At 41.8% G+C, this 23,731-nt stretch overlaps 1 protein-coding gene across 14 annotated transcripts in view; it reads right to left on the bottom strand.

The window, feature by feature from the left end:
- The window catches only part of LOC140732271 (sickle tail protein), a 634,545-nt gene that overhangs the window by 219,570 nt on the left and 391,244 nt on the right, over window positions 1-23,731 (bottom strand). The window contains exon 1 of one of the 14 annotated variants that reach the window (XM_073054670.1): window positions 9,319-9,334. The exons of the other annotated variants lie outside the window; for them this stretch is intronic. The gene's annotated coding sequence lies outside the window, so the exon portion shown is untranslated. Of the gene's footprint in view, window positions 1-9,318; window positions 9,335-23,731 lie in introns of those variants that run through there. 14 annotated transcript variants of the gene reach the window in all.

Genomic DNA, 23,731 nt, shown 5'->3' with positions numbered 1-23,731 from the left:
AGTGATTAGGATGACAGTGTATCAAAGTTACTACAGTAGATGCCTGCGTATAGAAGGTTGCAAACTCAGGGCCTTTTAAAAAGATGGCGCTCAAACAGTTAAACTGGCTCAAAAGAGCAGTACTGTACCACGGGAGTGTAATACTGTCTGATATGTTGATTTTTCAATTAGCATTCAAATCTTTCTTTTCCCCGTCATCTTAAACTGATGTCCTCCAGTTGCTAATACTTCCAAAAGTAGAAACAATTTCTCTTTAGTTACCAAACTCCTTCAGTAGGACATAGTGATGAAAAATAACAGTAATATAGATAGGCACTTGATCATAAGACATAGGAACAGAATTAGGCCATTTGGCCCATCAAGTAAACTCTGTCATTCCAACATGGTTGATTCTTTTCCTTCTCAACCTCATTCTCATGCCTTCTCCCCATAGCCTTTGATGTCCTTACTAATAAAGAAGCTACCAATCCTGCTTTAAATATAGCCAATGACTTGGCCTCCACAGCTATTTGTGGCAATGAATTCCACAGATTCACCACCCACTAGCTAAAACACTTATTCCTCATTGCTGTTCTGAAGGGACATCCTATTTTGAGGCTATGCCCTCTATGCCCTAGACTTGTGCACTATCGACAACATCTTCTCCAAGCCCTCTCTATCTTGTGGTTGTCCTCCATGTTCAATCCCAACCTTGTGGGGTTTGCACCTTCTTCCTGTGACCAAATTGTTTATTTAAATGGACTAATGGAGCAGTAGAGTAAATGGATGTTTGATGAACAGCATACACTTAATGGGCCAAAGAGTCTGTATCTCTAGTATAAAATGACTTTTAAGAGTATTCATACTGGCTGAGATGCTGAGGATCCATTTCCTACATGCATGACAATGAATTTCTTCATCTTTGTGTGAGAAGCGGAATCTAACTTTTCTGGTTTCCACATAACTGAAGTCCCACATTCTTGGCACCACCATGGTAAATCACTGCATGCTCCACATGGCCTTAAATCCTTCCTAAAGTGTGGTGTCTACATAACTTCCTTTCTTTCAGACTCTATGCCTCTGACTCTAAAGCTATTGACCCCATATGGTCTTTTAATAGCTCTTGCGCTGCTAATTTCAGGAGGTATTAATTTCCAGCTTTCTTTAACAACTTTAAAGTTAAATGACTTATATTGTCTTCCCATGTGTTTACATAACTGCAGTAATTCACACCGAGAATCAGCGAGTCATAGAACACTACAGCACAGAAATAAGCCCTTCAGCCCATCTAATTCATGCTGTACTATTAATCTACCTGGTTCCATCGACCTGCACCTGAACCATAGCCATCCATTACCCTCCCATTCACGTACTTACCAATTTTCTCTTAAATGTTGAAATCAATCCAGCATCCCGCACTTCCACTGGCAACTCATCCGCACCCTCGTCACCACCTGAGTGAAGAAGTTCCTCCTTATGTTCCCCTTAATCATTTCACCTTTCACCCTTAACCCATGACCCCCCGTTCTTGTCTCACCCAACCTCAGTGGAAAAAGCATGCTTATATTTATTCTATCTACCGTATACCCCTCATAATTTTGTATACCTCCATTAAATCTCCCCTTATCCTCCTAATAAAGTCATAATTTCTTTAACCTTTCCATATAACTTAGGTCTTCAAGTCCTGGCAGTATCTTTGTAAATTTTCTCTGCGCTCTTTCAATCTTTTTGATAACTTTAATGTTGGTAGGTGATCAGAACTGCCCATGTAGGGACTGGTGGAAATGTATATAATTCACATTGAGTTAGGGTTTCATTTTAAGCAGCTGGTCTAACATGATGATATAATTAAGTGTTTTTAGCATGCTTTGCGTTGAGAATTTTTGGTGTTCAATAAATTAGTTGCTAGGCTTTCTGGAACATAATGCACTATTTGGCATTTTATTTGTACAAACCTACATTGGTGACACGGATGCTCCAGGACAATTCAAGAGTTATTGAACATGTCGGCCAATGCAGCTGCTTTGAAACTGGCAGGGTTTTGGGAGCAAAATGCCAAGCCTTGGCTTGTACAAGCTGAGGCCCAGTTCGCTCTGTGAGAAATCGCCACCAACGACACCAGATTCTACCATGTGGTAGCGTCGCTCAGCATTTCCAACAGCTGCGAGGATGGTGAGTCAGCCTGAACACAATAAATACCGATCTTATCTTCTACAAACTTATGGACTATTGTAGTCGGAGCGCGCCAAACAGTTGCTCTCCTTACCCAGTCTCGGCGATGCTAGGCCTTTGGAGCTAATGAACGAAATGTTGTCCCTCCTGGGAAATCACCATCCTTGTTTTACTTTTAAAGAACTCTTCATGCAGCAAATGCCTGATCAAGTTTGCATAGACCTCGCTAATGCACCATGAAGGACTATAGGGAGTTTGCTAAAATGGCTGATAATCTACACTCAGTTAGTCAGCAGTACCCTCATTCCTCCACCTTTCTCTACCTCAATAAGCCCGGTCAGCAAGGCTACCAACATTAGGAACCCCGTGCCTCAGAAACAGATGACACCAGGCCTGTGTTTTTACCACACCTGTTTTAGTAAGAACACTAGGAAATGCCGACCACCTTGCAGATCCAACATGGCCAGCACATCGGGACATCAGAGTCTGTGGACACCGTGGGTTCCAGCTGCCAGGGACACAGACTGTTCATTGTGGACACCATTTCAGGGCGTCACTTCTTGTGTGACACGAGTGCTCAAGTGAGTGTGGTGTCATCTATTGATGAGAAGGCAAGAGCGATGAAATCTCATTGGAGATCGCCAAAGGCAGAACAATCCAGACTCATGGGACAAGACAGGTGATGCTCTGCTTCAGTGGGTGACATTACACCTGGGACTTTGTCCTGACTAAAGTGGCTAGGCCTCTGCTTAGTGCAGATTTCCTGTGCGTCCAAGGACTGTTAGTCGATCTGCTGGCTTGAGAATATCAGTGACTTCAGGTCATTACCCTGAAGTACCCTATTAAATTCCCTCAACTATATCAAGCGCATGCAGAACTGCATGTGAGTTTTTTCAACTGCTGGGTGAATTCCCAAATCTCCCTAAGCCCAATTTCTCCTCTACAGTCGCAAAACATGGGGTCAAGCATCATATTCCTGTAACTGGCCTGCCAATCCATGCCTGTGCATGGACTGGACCCAGAAAAGCTGACAACCGTGAGGGCTGAGTTTGTCAACATGGAAAGATTTGGCATTGTACACCGGTCAAATAGCCGCTGGACTCTGCTCCTCCATATGGTCCCTAAGTCCTATGGTGGCTGTCACTCATATGGTGATTACCGACGCTGTAACGAGGCCACTACTCCCACATCATTACCCAGTCCCACACATCCAAGATTTTTTGGCACATTTAGATGGTAAATTAATTTTTTCTCAAAGTCGATTTAGTTAAGGGCTACCATCTGGTGCCTATGTGCCAGAAGGACACTCACAAAACAGCTGTGATAACTGTGTTTGGCCTTTTTGAGTTTCTGCACATGCTGTCTGGACTGAAAAATGCACCACAGGCTTTCCAATGCCTGATGGACTCTGTATTAGGAGGCTTCGATTTTCTTGTTGTTCACCTGGATGCATTTGTCACTTGGTGTGTTAGAATCTGAACATTTATCTCATCTCCATACACTTTTTGAGCACTTAAACCTACACGGGTTGATTATGAACCCTCTTAAATACCAATTTGAGCAGTCAACCATTGACTTTCTCTGCCATCACATCTCTGCAGAAGGTGTGAAACCTCTCCCATCAAAAGTAGCAACTATTATGGATATCCCACCACCCTGCATTACTAAGAAAGTTCAGGAGTTTTTACGTATGGTAAATTTGTATCACCACTTCTTTCTGAAAGCTGCTGAACTTGTGCTCCCCCTATATAGCGCGTTTAAAGGCAATAACCTTAATCAAATGCTTCACTGGTCAGTGGATGAGACCAGGACATTTGATCATACCAAAAGAGATCTTTCTATCACAACCCAACTGGCACACCTGCACCCCATCCATGACTACTGATGCTTTAGACTATGCACAAACAATTGGTCAGAGGTGTGTGGTAGTCGCTTCCGCTGGCAGCTCTGTCCCCCAGAAAGGAAGTACTGCAAGTTTGACATTGAGTTCTTCCATCTATATCTGGCCACCCACCATTTTTGTTTTTGTCTCAAGGGTTGCCATTACACACCGTTCGGTGACCACAAACCAGTTGTGCACGTGTTGGCTAAAATATCAGATCCTTGGTCTGCACAGCAGCAGCACCACCTGGTCTACTTACCCGAGTTCACAGCTGATATACAACATATGAAGAGGAAAAGTAACGCTGTGGCCAATAGCCTCTCACCGCCAGCCGTACACATAGGAGTTGACTATCCCAGCATGGCAGCCAACCAAGTTACTGACCCAGTTGTCCAGGCTTACCAAACATCAGTAACAGGCCTGTGGTTGGCTGATATTAAGTTCAAGGAAGCTGTGGTTTCTCTCCTGTGAGATGTCTCAAGAGGTCACCCTCGCCCCATCGTGCCTGCAAACTGGAAATGAAATGCTTTCGACTCCAAACATGGCCTCTGGCATCCAGGCCAGAAGGCCTCAGAGAAACTGGTTGCAGTAAAGCTTGTCTGGCACAGCCTGAGAGAGAACATGCACAATTGGACTACAGCCTGTGTGAAGAGCCAGCAAGAAAAAATTAACTGTCATGTTCAGGCGTCATTGGCAACTTTTGAGGTCCCTGAGTGATGGTTTGACCATGTCAATGTGGACCTTGTTGGTCCTCTTCCTCCTCCCCTCCCCTTCCTTCTCCCCCTCCCAATGCAGTTTCACGCATCTTCTTATCAAGGTGAACCACATCACAAGGTGGCCAGAGGTTGTCTCTCTATCATCAATAACAGATGTAGGCAATCACCAGCACCTGGACTGCTCGGGCTGACACCCCATCTGATTCTTCCTCTGACCACAGTCCCCAATTAATTTCTGACTTCTCTGATGCAATTGCCCAGAACTTCAGTATTAGGCTACATCACCTGCTGTCCAATGGCCTCTGTGAGTGGTTTCACCATTCCTTAAAAGCTGCTCCAAGGGCTTCCTTGACCAATGAGTGCTGGCATGATCATCTCCCATAGGTCCTGTTGGGGCTCAGAGCAGCTGCGAAAGAGGACCTGCAGTCGTCCGCGGCTGAGTTAGTATACAGGCAGCCATTACGAATGCCAGGTAACTTCATTCCTGATGCCACAACCGCCTGGTCGGCCTCGCAACAGTGTTCCACTCTCCTCAGTAAATTCAATTCTTTGCACCTATTCCTACCTCCCATCGTGGCATACAACACTCATGGGTTCCTGTTGATTTACATTCTGCCTCATTAGTTCTCATCAATCATGATGCACACCAACATTCCCTTAGGCCTCCCTATGATGACCCGTTCACATTTTGGAATGGGGAGAAAAGACTTTTATCATGGATAAGTGGGGTAAATCTGAATGGGGGGGGGGAGGATGCCTGGGTAGGGAAACATAGTTGATGGAAATGTACATAATGCACAGCCACCGACATTGAGTTGGAAGTTTCACTACAAGAGGCTGGTCTGATGTGATGATGTAACTATGGAAAGTGTTTTTAGCACGCTTTGTGTTGAGTTTTCTTGGAGTACCATAAAAGAGTTGCTACAGATTTTCTGGAACATAAAACACCTTCACCATTTTATTTGTGAAAACCTACACCCACAATACTCCAAACTAGGCCTCACAAACATCTTATGTAAAACTTCAACATAACATCCCACCTTCTGTACTCAATACATTGATTTATAACGGCCATTGTGACAAAAGCTCTCTTTATGACCCTATCTACCTGTGACGCTACTTTTGAGGAATTTTGGATCTGTATTCCGAGATCCCTCTGTTCTACTGCTCACAAAATAAGTCCTACCCTGGTTTGTCCTCCCAAAGTGCAACACCTCGCACTTGACTGCATTGGATTCCGCCTGCCATTTTTCAGCCCAGTTTTACTGCTGGTCCAGATCCCTCTGCAAGCCATAATAGCCTTCCACTATACTCCCAATCTTGGTGTCATCTGCAAACATGTTGATACAGTTTACTACATTATCGTCCAGATTGCTGAAATAGATGGCAAACAACAATAGACCCAACATCGATCCCTGTGGCACACCACGATCACAGGCCTTCAGTCAGAGAGGCAAACATCTACTGCCACTGTCTGGCCTTTCCCATGAAGCTGAGGTCTAATCCAATTTACTACCTCATTCTGACTTCCAAGCGACCAAAACTTCTTGCCTAACTTCACATGTGAGACCTTGTCAAAGGCATTGCTAAAGTCCATGTAGACAACATCCATTGCCTTGCCTTCTTCAGTTTTCCTTGTAACTCCCTCAAAAGCTCTATAAGATTGGTTAAACATGACTTACCACATTAACAAAGCCACATTCATTGACAATCCTTAAACAGTCTCTGTCTATCCAAATACTTATATATCCAATCCCTTAGAAAAGCTTCCAATAATTTCCCCACTACTGATTTCAGGCTCACCAGCCTGAAATTTCCTGGTTTATTCTTAGATCCTTTCTCAAACAATGGAACAACTTTAACTATCCTCCAATCCTCCAGCTAAGCATGTTTGAAATATTTCTGCTAGGGACCCTGTGATTTCTGCAACAGCCTCCTGCAAGGTTTGAAGGAACACCTTGTCAGGCCCTGGGAATTGATCCACTCTTGATGTTTGCCTCAGGACAGAAAACACCTCCTCCTCTTGTTGTTTGTACGTCTTGATTTGACCACAGCATCTGCAGTGTACTTTGTGTTTATTTTAAATAAGACCTCAGGCTTTTTGCAATACAGTGTTTACAGCAGGTAGAAATGTATGGTCTATAATCAACATTTCATATACAAAAGGATCCCAGTTGGTAATTGAACATATGGATGGTAATTTTGACAAACAAGGGGTTAATTGGAGCCACCTATCGTTGGTAATGTGAACGTGGGATGGAAATTACCACTGCCAGTTCAGGTGGGGAAACACTTTACAAGAATATGCCTTGGAAGTACATAAAGCATAGATGTGTTGTTCCACATTTTGCTATTTCAGTAGATGGATGGGGATATCAGAGGCAGCATGAATGATTTCCCAAGTTACAATAAGCTGTCAGCTTGATAATGCGACAGCTTACACAATGCAAGCACCAGTTGGTGAAGACAACCTATCATACAAAGATCATTGAACAGTAATTTCAGTTGAATGCACTTTATAACATTATGGTTTAAAATAATGTGCTTCAAATGATATAGCAAGATTTACAGTTTCTTTAACTGAAAATGACCAGATACAACTTCACTGCAACTCAGTAGCACCATAGTTGCTTCAACAAATGGCAGTTCGTCTACAGAATTCATTCTCTCTCCCTCACTCACACACAAAAGATTTGTTTTGCAGATGCTGAGATGCTGGAAAGAGAGCAAGAGAGAGAGCGAGAGCGCAAGAGAGAGAGAGAGACACACACACACATCCCCCCCCCCCCCCCCCGAAGGATGATTCGAGCTAAAAATTTGACTGTTCATTTTCAAAATATCAAAACTCATTCTGACTTCACAGAAAGAAATTTTCTGCTGGAATGATTTTAGTACTGCCCCTACTTTAAGGTAAACATCATTTCATGAATGACATCTTGTCTGAGTGCTTCTCTGAGACTATCATTCAATCACTCTTTGGAGCTGTGACTGTTTATCACATAATTTGGGAGCGTGCAAGACATGGTGAACTTGGCAAATTGACAACTGTTGGCAGGTCCCAATCACTGAAAGGGTTTCATGTTTCATTAGGATAATTACAATAAGCTTTGTGACGTACTTTTGCTACTATTGCAGAAATTGCCAGCTTGATTTGAACTTCCAAAAGCTTTACCGTATTCACAGTGAGAAGATGCAGGCATGAGCACACTTTCAATGGAGTTCTGACCTTAGCTACATCACTGAGATGAAATCCCCATAAAAAGGCAGGTAGAAGGGAAAGCAAAATTTGCTCTACCATAAGTGACACTCTCAATCAGTCTAAACATTGATTGCAACAATGGAACAGGTCAAGCTCTTTAAATCTCAACAGCAGCTATTTTGGAAAGACAGAGAGGGGAAAGAAGAGGTATAAAGTACAGGTTGAGCACCCCTTATCTGAAATTCCAAAATCTGAAAACCTCTGAAATCCAAATTTATTTTAGCACTTACAAGACATCACAAATGGAAAATTGCACAGGATGCTGGGAAGCTTCCCAGGCTACATGCAAATCCTTGGGTACCACAGACAGTTCTGAGTAGTGGCCTCACAAATGTAATGAACAGAAGTTAATGAAAAATAGAAAAACACTGCAAAAAGCAAAACAAAAGATCCCAATCGTATATTGAAAGAGTGGATTGGTCAGCATCATACTGAACATACGCTGCTGAACAGTATTCTGATCATAAAAGAAGCAAAGGCATATAACGACAAACTGAAAATTGATGGTAGTAATTATTCAGCAAGCTGGTTGCAGAAATTTAAGACATGGCATTAAATTTTTAAAGATTTGTGGTGATAAAGCATCTGCTGATCACCAAGCAGCAGAAGTTTTCATTGATGAGCTTGCCAAGATTGGTGTTGATGATAATCTAACATGCTTAGCGGCTGCAACAGTACAGATATGTGACGACCAAAGACTGCTTACTGGTAGCACCCAAGTTCAGTCCATTAGGCTGTTGATGCCAAACAGCCACTGACTGTCCATCTGGGCAGCTGAGGTAGTGATAGCTCATCTTTCTGATAGTTCAATGTACACAGCATTCTGGTTCATGCACAAAATTAATAAAAATATTAAATAAAACTTCCTTCAGCGTGTGCGTGTGTGTGTGTGTGTGTGTGTTTATATATAAGCTATATATGTAATGCAAATTGATTTTGTGTTTAGACTTGGGTCCTATCCCCTAGGTATCTCATGATATAGAGATGCAAATATTCCAAAATCCGAATAAATTCAAAATCCAAAACATTTCTGTCCCCAGGCATTTTAGATAAGGGGTGCCCAACCTGGCAGACTAACATTTTAAAGTAACAGGTAAGTACCTTGGTCTAAAGTAAAACAGCATTACAGAACTATGACAGTGAAAGAAAAGCTATAAACATTCACCAAGATGTTCCCTTTTAATTTACGTGACATTAACAAGTGCTTTATGCTTTGATAGAGATTTTATTTTACCTCAAAGAACTTTAAATAAAGATTATGAAACTAAATAAATGCTTCTACAGGGCAGGATCATGTGACCAGAACTTACCTGCAGCGGGTTTGACTCACTTCTCCCAGAAACTTTCCCTTCAGGATGGAATACACCTTACTACGCTCGCATTTTCAAAGGGAAAGTTTTAACCATTGAGAAATCAGTTCTGGCAAAGAAATAAAGTAGGAAACCTTAACACTTATTTTCTTCCGTGCCATTTTTTTCAACACAACTACCTTCTAAACTAGTTCCTGAAGCAGCTGGAAAGCTTCACATCATTGGAACAAAGAGGTCTATTGTTGTAACAAGTTTTTTCCCCTCTAGGGAACAGACAGAGCACATCAGGTGACAATGAATAAATTATTATGTATGAGCATGTTTGATCCAGTCAGGAGACTCCAATTATCAGCACAGTTGGCTGCTCATCAAATGAATCCAGTCATAGCTAAGTCATTAATACTAGTTATTACCCTGCGCTATAACAAGGGGAGCAAAGGGGCTCATTTCAAGCTACCCGAGGGTCAGTTCCATATTAAAATACTGATGAATCAGCTTCCTCTCACATAAGTGAACGATTCAATCCTGATTGTTCTGACATTCAACAATATAGTAAACAATATCAGCCTAAATGTGGAAATCAAGTGTTACTTCATATTCCTCACTTACTGAACTGGAACATTCAATATTATTATCATTATTACACTAATATTTACCTAAATTCTTTAATGATGCATCAACAATAAAGTTTAAAAGACCTTGGCAACTAAAATTCATAAATTTAGTAAAACTTCCATTGATAAATACCAACTGCAAGTTAAATATTTTCTGTACCTCTCAGTGCCAGACGGAAGATGGTATCAGGGAGTGCATGATCAGAAATGGGCTTAAAGCCTGTTGTGAAAATCTCTGACCCATGACTGTTCAAAGTGAAGAAGCCTTCAGGACAGTCTTGAGAACATTGAGCCAGTGTACCCAGAGCACACAGAGGTATTGTACGGTACAAATGCCAACAGGTGCTCTCACCTCCCAAACTACTCACCCAGTCACCTCATGGGGCAGCACTGCCTCTTCTTTGGTCTCATTTACCACCTCAGAACCCACAAAACTTAAGCATAAACAAGTCATGCTTGATCCTGAGGGACTGCCAAAGGAATATTGAGAAAGATAGCAAGTTGAGGAACAAGAACACTTAAATGGTAATCTTGAGAATCTTTGAGCAAAGGATTGCTCTGATTATGGTAATACGTCAGTTCAATATCAGTTCAGAAGATTTCCACTATTTTACAGACCACGAGGTTTTAGTTTTTGTTGGTGCCTGCCATATGGAGACAAAACAGCATAAAACAACCTGCAATCATTTAATATAATGAAAAACTTTGAAGTATTTCACTGAAGTAAAACCGGACACCTGAGATCTGATGGCTTGTAGGACTGCAGGTAATCATTGATCATTGAATAATCATTGAAGTAATGGTGTATAGAGGCAAGGTTCTGGATGCTTTGAGCTGCATCTTAAACGTGTTTGAGCTCCAGCTCAAGACTGAAGACCACATTCGGCTTCTCCAAACCAAATAAGATCAATTCACATGAGTTGCTTCGATTTGTCTTTTGTGGCAACAATGCACTTTTATAAAAATTCCGCCCATTTCATAAAGCTATAACAATTTTGGATATACTCTTAGTGGCCACCTCATTATGTACAGAAGTGGAACCCTGTGTAACTTCGACTGCTGTAGCCCATTCACTTCAACGTTCAATGTCACGTGCACTTTGCTCTTCTGCATACCACTATTGTAACCATGATCGTTTGAGTTACTGTCACCTTCCTGTCAGCTTGAATCAGTCTGGCTATTCTTCCCTGATCGCTCTCATTAATAAGTTGTTTTTGCTCACAGAATTGCCTCTCACTGGATGTTATTTTGTTTTGTGCACCAGTCTCCTGAATCTCTCAACCGCTGTGCATGAAAATTCCAGGAGATCAGCAGCTTATGAGATACTCAAACCACCCCATCTGGCACCAAGAATCACTCCAAGGTCACAGTCACTTAGCTCACATTTCTTCCCCATTCAAATTTTAGTTTGAACAGCAACTGAACCACTCGACCCTGTCTGTATGCATATGAGTAGCTGCCACATGATTGGCTAAGTGTTTACATTTACAGACAGGTGTACAGGTGTCCCTAATAAAGTGACCATTGAATGTCGATTGACAAGATCCAAAACTGTCGGCTCTCAAGTAAGCTTAAGAATACAGCAGACAAATTTGCCCCATGCGTCTCACTGTTTTGGAACAGTTGTTGGATAAATATCAGGTACTAAATTTTACATAATAATAAAACCAAAGTTAACCTTACAATTGTTAAAGAGTGCAGCCAGCTTCCACTTGAGAGTCTTTCCCCCCAGGACAGGTACAGAATTTGTCAGCTTGCTCTCCATCGAAGTACTTAAGTATGAACCAGTTAAAATCAAAGGAAGTTTTTAATAGAGTTGTCTGCACTCAAAGGCTTTTTCTTTGCACAGTCTAGACAACCTATAAATTGTGGTGGGACATATATACTTCTGCACTGGTGCTTAACAAGCAGCTGTGCACAAAGCTACAGACATTAAACAATACATGCAATGCTGCTGTATTGTATAAATTCTTTTCATGAAACATACTGTCAACTTAAAAGTCAAAGATATCAGCAAATGCATTAATGTTTTTCACAACTATTATTCCCAAGGGACCATGAAATACCATTTCTAACAGATAGCTCTACGTATCTGTTTCAGAAAAGCTTTTTAGTTTGCTCAACAAATTCTTTTTTGACAAGGAGAAGGCAGCAGATCTCTGGAGCAGCAGCTGGATCACCTTCAGCTTGTACGGGAGAGTGAGGAGATCGTACATCGGAGTTACAGGGAAGTAGTCACCATGGCAAGGTGAGTAGGCAGTTAGCACAGAGCACCCCTGTGGCAATTCCCCTCAATAATGAGTATACTGTTTTGGATACAGTTGTGGAGAATGACCTCCCAGGGGAATGCCACAGAGACCAGGTTACGGGCACTGAGCACGGGTCCTCGGTGCAGACGGGAAAGAGGGAGAAGAGGGGAGCAGAAGTGATAGGGGACTCAAGAGTCAGAGGAATATACAGGAGATTCTCTATATCTCCTGGAGATGTGAACGGGACACCCAGGTCGTATGTTGCCTCCCAGGTGCCAGGGTCAGGGACGTCTCAGATCGTGTCCACAGCATTTTGGAGGGGGCGGGAGAGCAACCAGATGCCTTGGTACATATTGGTACCAATAACATAGGAAGGAAAAGCAAAGAGGTCCCGAAGAGAGAATTGTGGGAACTAGGAAGAAAGCTGAGAAGCACAGCCTCCCACGTGGTAATTTCTGGATTGTTACCTGTGCCACAGGCCAGTGAGGGAAGAAACAAATTAATGCATGGCTGAGAAGCTGTCGCAGGGCGCAGCACTTCAGGTTCTTAGATCACTGGGGGAGATATGACCTATACAAAAGGAACAGGTTGCACCTGAACCTGAGGGGGACCAATATTCTGGCAGGCAGGTTTGTTAGAGCTGTTCGGGAGGGTTTAAACCAACTGGGCAGGGGAATGGGAACTGAAGTGAAGGGACTCAGGATAGGATGGATGGTAAAAAAAAAACAAAGATAGCAGTCAGACTGTCAGGAAGGGCAGGTAGACGATAGGACAACATTGCAGCCAGCAGGGTGAGTATCAGTGCATTCGGGATGCAGATTCAAAAAGGGTAGCAAATACAGTACTCCAAGTGGTATATCATTGCACAGAATATAAGAAATAAGGTGGGTGATCTTGTTGCACTATTACAGATTGTCAGGTATGACTGAATGTCCAAGGTTACACATTGTATCCAAGAGATAGGAAGGTTGGCAGAAGGGTTGGCATGGCTCTACTGGTAAAGAATGGCATCAAATCATTAGAAAGATGTGACATAGGACTGAACGATGTTGAATCTTTGTGGGTTGAGTTAATAAATTGCAAGGGTAAAAGGACACTGATGGCAGTTATATACAGGGTTCCCAACAGTAGCTGGGATGTTGACTACAAGTTACAAAGGGAAATAGAAAAGGTATGTCAGAAGGGCAATGTTATGATAATCATAGGCGATAACAAAGATTGGGAAAATTAGACTGATAATGGATCCCAAGGGAGTGAATTTGTTAAATACCTACAAGATGGCTTTTTAGAGCTATTTGTCATTGATGCCTGAGCAGAATAGATGTGGAAAGGATGGTGGGGGAGTCTAGGGTAAGAGGGCACAGCCTCAAGATAGAGGGGCGTCCATTTAAAACAGAGATGCAAAGAAATTTCTTTTGCCAGAGGCTGGTGAATTTGTGGAATTTATTACCACAGGCAGCTGTGGAGGCCAGGTTGTTGAGTGTTTAAGGTGGAGATTGAAAGATTCTTGATTAGCCAAGGCATCAAAGATTACGGGGAGAAGGCCAGGGATTGGGGCTGAGGAGGGAAAAAAAGAAAAGGAACAGCTATGATTGAATGACAGAGCAGAGTTGATGGGCCAAATGGCCTAGTTCTGTTCCTACGTCTTATGACTGGCTACCAGATGCTAGAGTATAGAGTATAGTCCAGTATATTGCCAGTCATTTTTTTTCTCTAGAGAGGAAAGCGCTTGGGCAGTAGTCAGAACTAGCATCTAATTCAGAATCAGAATCAAGTTTATTATCACTGGTATATGTCGTGAAGTACACGACAATACACAAAAAACTAAATTACAATAAGAAATACATATATAAATTTAAAAATAAATATTTATTGCAAAAGACAAGAAAAAAATAGTGAAGCAGTGTGCATTCAATCATTGTCCATTCAGAAATCCAATGTAGGTGAGGAAGAAGCTGTTCTTAAAACATTGAGCGTAAGCCTTCAGGCTGCTGTACCCCCTCCTTTATGGTAGCAAGGAGAAGAGGGCATGTGCTAGGTGATGGGTGCCCTTAATGATGGATGGAGCCTTTTTGAGGCATCACCTAATGAAGATATCCTCGATAATGGGGAGGCTGGTGCCCATGGCTTAGCCTGCAATTTCCTGATCCTGTGCGTGCATAGCCCCTCCGTACCATATGGTGTCACAACCAGTCAGAAGGCTCTCTGCAGTATGTATATCTGTAGAAATTTACGTGAGCCTTTGGTAACCCATCAAGACTCCTCATACCCCTAATGAAATAATAGCCACCATCATGCCACCTTTGTAATTGCATCAATATGTTGGGCCCAGATGGATCCTCAATTCCCAGCATTGATAACCCGAAACTTGAAACTGCTCACCCTTTCCACTGCTGAAATCTTGATGAGTACTAGTTTGTGTTCCCTTGATTTCCCCTTCGTGAAGTCCACAGTCAATTTCTTGGTCTTACTGATGTTGAAAGCAAGGTTATTGTTGCAACACCATTCAATCAGCCAACCTTTCTCACTCCTTGTCACCATCTGAGATTCTGCCAACAATAGTCACGTCATCAGCAAATTTATAGATTGTTTAGAAGCTGTGCCTAGCCACCAAGTTGTTGGTGTAGAGAGCAGAGCAGGGGGCTAAGCACACATCCTTGAGGTGCGCTAATGTTGACTGTCAATGAGGAAGTCCAGGATCCAGCTGCAGAGGGAGGTACAGAGGCCCAGGTTTTGGAGCTTGTTGATTACTACAGAGTGTACGATGATGCTGAATGCTGAGCTGAAGTCAATAAACAGCAGCCAGATATCAGTATTGCTACTGTCCAGGTTATCCAAGGCCAAACGGAGAGCCAGTGAGATTGCATTCATTGTAGCAGGTCCAGGTCCTTGCCTAGGCAGGAGTTGATTCTGGCCATGACCAGCCTCTCACAGCACTTTATTGAAGCAGTTACTCTGCTCTTCTTGGGCACTGGTATGACTGTCACCCTATTGAAGCAGGTGGGAACCTCCAACTGCACCGAGAGAGTGAGATCGAAGATGGCCTTGAAGACTCCCGTCTGATGGTTGGAACAGGTTTTCAGTGCTGTGCCATCACAGTCTGATGCCTTACAAGGGGTTCACCCTCATGAAAGGTGTTCTGAGACTGAGATTACAGGACCACCAGAAGCTGCAGGTACTCACACTGATGTGCTTTTATTCTCCATTTCCAAGTGTGCATGAAAGGCATTTTGCTCATCTGGGAGTGAAGCATCACAGCCGTCATACGGAGGAAATAATTCTGCAAATCCACAGCTGAACACCACATTGCAAAATACACTTCAGTATTCTACTTTAGAAGTGTGTTGTGGTACTTTGTGCAAGCGTTTGTGAGAACTGAAAACAGCCACACCAACTAATTGCTGGTTTTGACTGATTATGTATTCTGCCCGTCAGAAATTCTGCATTCAAAAGTTAAGCTATAAATGAGTGTGTAAGAAACTTCAGTTTCTTTTTGATAAGGTTGCATTGCTAACATTACTGTTTGAATCAATCTGTACTGATTTTGTCACCACTTTCTTATCAGTATACTTCACCAACATACCTTCATCTCTGGCCACAAGTAGTGAGTTTATAGCTTTGAAAGCTGAGATGTGTGTACAGTCAGGGGTTGGGAAGTGTTTCAGTCTCCGTAAATCCATTGCATTTGCCAGATTCACAATACATAATTACAATTATGCAAATTTTACCTCATTCCATTTCAAGCCCAATGTCTCACCCACTGTTGGACATTGATAATGTACATAGTATACTGCAAGTCTGGTTCACTGGTTCATTGTCGTGACCGACAGCAGGAGACCTGTGTTGCCTCATTTGTGGAGAGGCCGAGGCTGTGGTGTTGCCTCAGACACAGCAGCCCATTGCAACTGCCTGGAGAGGAGAACCCAGATGGTGCGGAAGAGAGCAGGGGCCTCCACTGGGCTTGGGTTGAGAGCTGGGCCCTCCCGTTAGTGCTGCCCTCTGGTGTTCACTGGGTAGAAGAACAAGTTGGGCAAGGACAATTCAAACAACACACACAAAATGCTGGTGGAACACAGCAGGCCAGGCAGCATGTATAAGGAGAAGCATTGTCGACGTTTCGGGCTGAGACGTCGACAGTGCTTCTCCTTATAGATGCTGCCTGGCCTGCTGTGTTCCACCAGCATTTTGTGTGTGTTGTTTGAATTTCCAGCATCTGCAGATTTCCTCATGTTTGGGCAAGGACGATGTATAGTCATGCCACTCAGCAACTTGGGCTAAATTATATTCTTCTTTGTGACTGTACGTTTTTCTGAAATTATTACCATTTCAGCTAATTGTGCTATGTTACACCTCAGCCTCGGAGGAATGCTGTTTCATTTGGCTATATTCATGTACAGTTGAATTAGAAGTAAACCTATCTTACATTACCTTGAAACTCATTTTCCTGAAGGCATTTATATGAAAAATAGTATTTATAAAAAAAACTATACATAGACAAAGACTAACAAAATACCAATGTGCAAAAGAAGACAAGCTGTGCAAATAAAAAATATAATACTGATAACATGAGTTGAAAGGAGTCTTTGAAAGTGAGTCTACAGGTCATAGAGTCAGTTCAGGGTAGTGGCGATTGAAGTTATTCATGCCAATTCAGGAGCCTTAGGGTAATAACTGTTCATGAATCTGGTGGCATGGGACCTAAAACTTCTGTACCTCATACCCAGGCACTGCCGGGATGGTGGGGTCTTTGACAATGAACTCTGCTTTCTTGTGGCAGCACTCCATGCAAATATATTCAGTGATGGGAAAGGCTTTGTCTGTGATGGTGTCCTCCAGTTTCCATTTCCTTTTTTCATTCCTGGGTATTAAATTTTCCATAGCAAGCCTTAATACAACCAGCTCGGATATACTTCACTCTGCATCAATCAAGTTTGTCAAAGCTTTTGGTGACATACTGAATCTACGTCAAACTTCTAAAAGACAGACAAGCCTAATTAGGAAGAATGGAAGGAGACAAATCAAGTTTCTATGTTTAATAGTATAATTCTATTGGATGACTCCCCAATTTAGAGTCAATAACTTGCAAAATGTCTCCTAACAGTCCCACATTCCTCCTGCACAGAAAAAAAATTATGTATAGAATTTCATGCTCATTTAAAAGAGTAGTAACTCTGGCATTGAGAAATGCACAAAGACAGATTACCAAAGGAGAAATTGTTCCAAACACATTACTTCCAATGAACAGTAATACCTAAGGTGTGAATCCACCTTTTCAAGCAAATTGGCTCTCTACCTCTGCAGATTCTATTTTCGTCAGGATACCCTTGAACTACAAACAACTGCACCGCATTGAAAATAACACATGAACATCATTTTCGGGGTGGGCGTAAAATTACTCGTGCTCAGAAAAGTGGTTTTTCTTTACTCTTTCCTTCTTTCTCTTGATCAAAAATATAAGTAGTTCAATTTCTGCCTTTCACTGGTGTAAATGAATGCTGTAGTGGTGAGCTCAAATTCACTTAAGATTTTTTTAATTGCTGTGTCAACTCCAACAACCTCATGCTGAAGGAACAGAAATATACGTGATATCACTTGTCAGTTACACACCAAGATGCCTCAGTCCCTCTCATCAACCATGTTGAAAGAACAGAAATACACTTGTCAATCACACATCAACATATCTTGGTCTGGTGCAGCATGGCTGTGGAATGAATAAATAATTTATGGACTAAACTACAGATAGTTAGGCGATTATGAATCTACAACAATTATATTAGAGCTTTCACTTTTCCTGATACCAGAATCAACAGAAAATGAAAATCCCTTATTAAACTACACTTTGCTTTTTATGCCCTGGTTCAATTAAAGCATCAGTCATTCTAAATAGAGCTGTGCCTATGTTACTGTAACACATGAAGATGGAAGTGACAGCTGACAGATATCTGTAGAACAGATGACTCTCTTCTACCCAAAGTGAAAAGAGTTCTGTTAATCCCAAGCACCAGAATTTCAAATTATGCACAGCCTTGATTTTTCCTACAGAAAACTAGCTGGAAGTTCCCTTACTGTACTCACATTCCAATTGAACTTTTCAATTATCAGCTCTCTATGGGGAAAATATGAGTTTTATTCCTTCAGCTTCTCAATTCACACCTCTGACACAAAGGACCAAGCTGCCGAATGTCAAATTTCACTGCTGTTGCCTCATACTCAGTAAATTCCCACTGAAGCTGTGACTCTTTCCATAACTCCACCTACATGACCCACCCTACATGTAGGGATTATTTCTGCCAACAGAGGGACTGAATTTGCCAATACTCAGTGACGCTGTAAGGGTAGCACAGCACACATCTTCATGGAGGAGAAGGACGATTATCTTTTCAAACTGAGGAGTTGAAATACAATGGGCAGAGCTCCGCTACATTGAAAGTTGGTGCTGGCTTTGGTCTCACCCATGTAACTGTTTCACAGTAGATGGGAGAACCTATTTATTGACCTGCAGGACCCAGAAGCAAGGGTTGAGTTTTAGTGGGCTTTAGTTAACTCAAATATACATACTTTTTAATCAGAATACTTCTTTACCAAATGCCTCACCGTCCAGCCATGTCCTATTTTCATTAGTTCATCTGGAAAGTGGTTCAGGATACTATAGACACAAACCTCAAGATCAACAACAGCTTTTTCCCCCACTGCCATGAGGTTCTTCAACAGACCTAAAAAAAACTCTAATTCTATCGAAGTCCATACTTCCCTCATCATGTACTAATAAGGCCATATGACATAAGACCAGAATTAGGCCAGATTAAATTCAGCAATTTACATTTTTATGCCATAAAAGAAACATTGAATACACAGAAATGAAGTCAACTGAGTAAAAGACAGCAGAGTGCCCTGGTTCTTCAGACAGGAAGAATAGGGATTAAAGTTTTTAGACCATAACACAAAAGAGTAGAGCTAGGCCATTCAGCCCTTTGAGTCTGCTGTACCATATGGCTTATATACAGTATATCCCTCTCAACCTTTTCTACTGCCTTCTCCCCGTAATCTTTGATGCCCATACTAATCAAGAACCTATCAGCCGCAGTTTTAATATACTCAATGACTTGTCTTCCACAGCTGTCTGTGGCAATGAATTCCACAGAGTCACCGCCCTCTGGCGAAAGAAATTCCTCTTCATCTCTATTCTACAGCAACATCCTTCTGAGTCCATGCTCTCTGGTTCCTAGACTCTTACTATTGGAAAAATCCTCCCTACGTCCACTCTATCAAGAGCTAACTTCCATCTAGTGAAGATAACATTAACGTAACTGCATGGGTTTCCTCCAACATTCCAAAGACATACGGTTAGGGTTAGGGTTAGTAATTTGTGGGAACTCAAAGACGGTTGACACTTGTGGACTGCCTCCAGCATAATCCTCAGACTGGTCATTTTTGTGAAAGGGCACATTTCACTGTATGCTTCGATCCTTTAATACACAGATGACAAATGAAACTAATTTTATTTTATAATTTGGTCAACCTTTCCTGATAAGGAATTTCATCCATTCCAGACACAAGTCCCAGTAAACCATTCAACTATTTCCAAACTATTAATGTCCTTCCAAAGAGGACCAAAATTGTTGCCAGTACTGCAATGCCTCAGAGTCAACCCTTTTGTATTCAATTTATCTAACAATAAACAAGAGCATCATTAGCTTTCCCAATACTCACTTCAGCTGCATTTTGTGAATTATGCATTAGAATAAACTGATCTTGCTGCAATCTCTCACCCTTCAGGTAACATGCCATTTTTTATTTTTGCTGTCAAAATGGACAAATTTGCTTTTTCTCATACTATACTTCAGTTGGCAGTTGTTTTCCCACTGAATTAACCCACCTATATCTTATAAGACCATACAACCATAAGATACAGGAGCAGAGTTAGGCCATTTGGCCCATCAAGTCTGCTCTGCCAATTCATCATGGCTGATCCATTTTCTTCTCACCCCCAGTCTGCTGTTTTCTGCATGTACCCTTCATACCCTGACCAAACAAGAATCTATCAACCTCTGTCGGGAAGCGGCCTGGTCGAGGGAAGTTCCTGGTGTGAAAAGTGCTAGTCTTTGGCTCGAGAGTCTTCGGTGAGGAGGCTGAGGGAGGAGACTACGCCAGGCACAATTGCAGAGAGTGAAGACATGACCGCTAAGCTGATTCAGTGTGCTATGTGCATGATGTGGGAGGTCAGGGACACTGATGGTGCCCCCGGCTGCTACAGCTGTGGAAAGTGTGTCCAGATTCAGCTTCTGAAGGAGCATGGTGCAGCACTGAAGAAAGAACTGGATGACCTCAGGTTTATCCGTGAAAACGAAGGTTTTCTGGACAGGACCTACAGTGAGGTCATTACACCGAGGATACCAGAAGAGAGAAAGGGGGCGACGATGAGGAAGGAAAGGATGCTTGAAGTACAGGAGACCCCAGGGGATGTACCTCTCGTAAACAGGTTCACCCTCTTGGAAGCTGTCAGGACATAAAATACTGCCAGTCTGAGAGGCGGACAGGTCTGCGAGCTGAAAATTGGTGCAGAAGCAGAGCCGAGGAGTCAGACATCAGGAAGAGCCGTGGTAGTAGGGGACTCCATAGTAAGAGGTACGGAAAGGGGTTTCTGCGGCAACAGGCGAGATTGTGTGTTGCCTCCCTGGTGCAAGGATCCAGGACATCACAGACCGATTGCAGGGAATCCTCAAGGGTGAAGGTGAACAGCCGGAAGTGGTAGTGCATGTCGGCACAAATGACATCGGGAAGAAGAGGAAGGACATTCTGCAGCGGGACTTCAGAGAACTCGGAAGAAGGCTGAAAAGCAGGACTTCCAGGGTTGTTATCTCTGGTTTGCTTCCAGTTCCTCGTGCTGGAGAGGGCAGGAACAGGGAGATAATGGATCTGAATGTGTGGCTGAGGAACTGGTGCAGGATGCAAGGATTTACATTCTTGGACCACTGGAATCTGTTTTGGGGTAGGGATGAATTGTACAAAAGGGACGGGTTGCACCTTAATAGGCGGGGGACCAGCATTCTGGCAGACAGGTTTGCCACTGCAACACGGATGTGTTTAAACTAAGTAGTGGGGGGAAGGGGATGAACTGGAAATATAAGGATGGAGTTAAAGGGAAAGTGAAAATAAGAAAAGTTAAAAAGGACAACAGAATCAATGGAGTAGAAAGCTCAAGAAGAGATCATACAGTATGGCCAAGTGAAATAGGAATTGATATGAAAGGAGAGGGGAGTACCGAATTAAAAGTATTATATATGAATGCATGAAGTATAAGGAATAAAGTAGATGAGCTTGAGACTCAGTTGGAAATTGGCAAGTAAGATGTTGTGGGAATAACTGAGACATGGCTCCAAGCGGACAGGGCCTGGGAAATGAATATTCAAGGATATACATCTTATCAAAAGGACAGACTGACTGGCAGAGGGGGTGGGGTGGCTCTGTTGGTGAGGAATGATATTCAGTCCCTTGCGAGGGGGGACATAGACTCTGGGGATGTAGAGTCAGTATGGATAGAACTGAGAAATTCTAAGGGTAGAAAGACCCTAATGGGAGTTATCTACAGGCCCCCAAACAGCAGTCTGGATGTAGGGTGTAAGTTGAATGAAGAGTTAAAATTGGCATATCGCAAAGGTAATGATACAGTTGTCATGGGGGATTTCAACATGCAGGTAGACTGGGAGAATCAGAATGGTACTGGACTCCAAGAAAGGGAGTTTGTGGAGTGCCTCCAAGATGGATTCTTAGAACAGCTTCTACTGGAGCCTACCAGGGAGAAGGCAATTCTAGATTTAGTGTTGTGCAATGAACCGGATTTGATCAGGGACCTCGAGGTAAAGGAACCATTAGGAGGTAGTGACCACAATATGATATGTATTAACCTACAATTTGAGAAGAAGGGAAAATCGGATGTGTCAGTATTACAGTTGAACAAAGGGAACTATGGAGCTATGAGGGAGGAGCTGGCCAAAGTTCAATGGAACAATACCCCAGCAGGGAAGACAGTGGAACAAAAATGGCAGGTATTTCTGCTAATAATGCAGGTGGTGCAGGATCGGTTCATTCCAAAGAGGAAGAAAGATCCTAAGGGGAGTAAGGGGCAGCCGTGGCTGACGAGGGAAGTAAAGGGCAGTATAAAAATAAAAGAGAAGTATAACATAGCAAAGATGAGCGGGAAACCAGAGGACTGGGAAGCTTTTAAAGAGCAACAGAAGATAACAAAAAAGGCAATATGCCAAGAAAAAATGAGGTACGAAGGTAAACTAGCCAAGAATATAAAGGAGTTAATTTTGCTACTTTTGATTTTGTGTCAATCTTTGTTGATCTATCTAAAACTGGATCTAGACAAAAGTTAAAATCTCCACCTATTAATATTTTGTCATGTGCATTAGCCAAATTCAAAAAGACCTCTTGTATAAATTTTACATCATTTTCATTTGGTGCATAAATATTCATAAGAGTCCATAGTTCTGAAAAAATTTGACAATATATAATTACATATCTCCCCGCCGAATCAATTAAACATTTTGTATTTTAACTGGTAAATTTTTATTAACCAAAATTGCAACTCCTCTCGCCTTTGAGTTAAATGAAGCTGCAATAACATTTCCAACCCAATCTCTTTTTAATTTCTGATGTTCTATCTCTGTTAAGTGTGTTTCTTGTAAAAAAAAAGCTATATCTATTTTCATTTTCTTAATGTATGTTAAGATTCTTTTTCTTTTCACCGATCCATTAAGCCCATTAACATAAAAACTTTAAAAATTCAGTAAATTAGTAATTATTTTTAATTGGGTTACTCCAATCTATAATAATACCTAATCTTTCAACTTTCGTGGTACCTTGGGGAGTCTTTTAAAAATTCTCCATGTTGCTATGTGTGTTCCCACCGATCATCCAGGCAAAGAAAGAAAGATAGAAGAAAAATAAATTATAAAGAAAAAAACAAAATACCCCCCTACTAACGTTGTGGATAAAAAAGGACACAACATTACCCCCTTCTGTTGTACGGGTCATGGCAATCGCCATGATTACACACGTGAATCCCGTAGCAATCGATCCAAAGCTCCCCCAGCTCCCCCGTAACATAAAAAAGTATATATATGAGAAGAAAAAAAATTACTACTCTCAATTAATATTTCTCAAATTTTGCCTTTCTCCCCCTGTATCATCCTTAAATAAATTGGGATAAAAGTGAAATTTTACCTCTTACTAAAGGAGGTTATAGTCAATGTCGATTAATAACTCAATTTAGATGGCCGATAAACGGTATAAAATATTTAGGTATTAGAGTTGATAATGATATAAAGAACTTATATAAATTAAATTATTTACCATTATTGAAAAAAATTCAAGATCTTGATAAATGGATGATATTACCAATAACATTAGTAGGTAGAGTAAATACTGTAAAAATGAATATATTCCCTAGATTACAATATTTATTCCAATCACTACCAATACAACTAACCCAGAAGTTTTTTCAAGAGTTAAATAAATATGTGAGGAAGTTCCTTTGGAAAGGTA

Source organism: Hemitrygon akajei, chromosome 8, assembly GCF_048418815.1.
Source record: "Hemitrygon akajei chromosome 8, sHemAka1.3, whole genome shotgun sequence".
In the NCBI taxonomy this organism is placed as follows: Eukaryota; Metazoa; Chordata; class Chondrichthyes; order Myliobatiformes; family Dasyatidae; genus Hemitrygon; species Hemitrygon akajei.
This window is presented reverse-complemented; position numbering and strand designations above follow the sequence as displayed.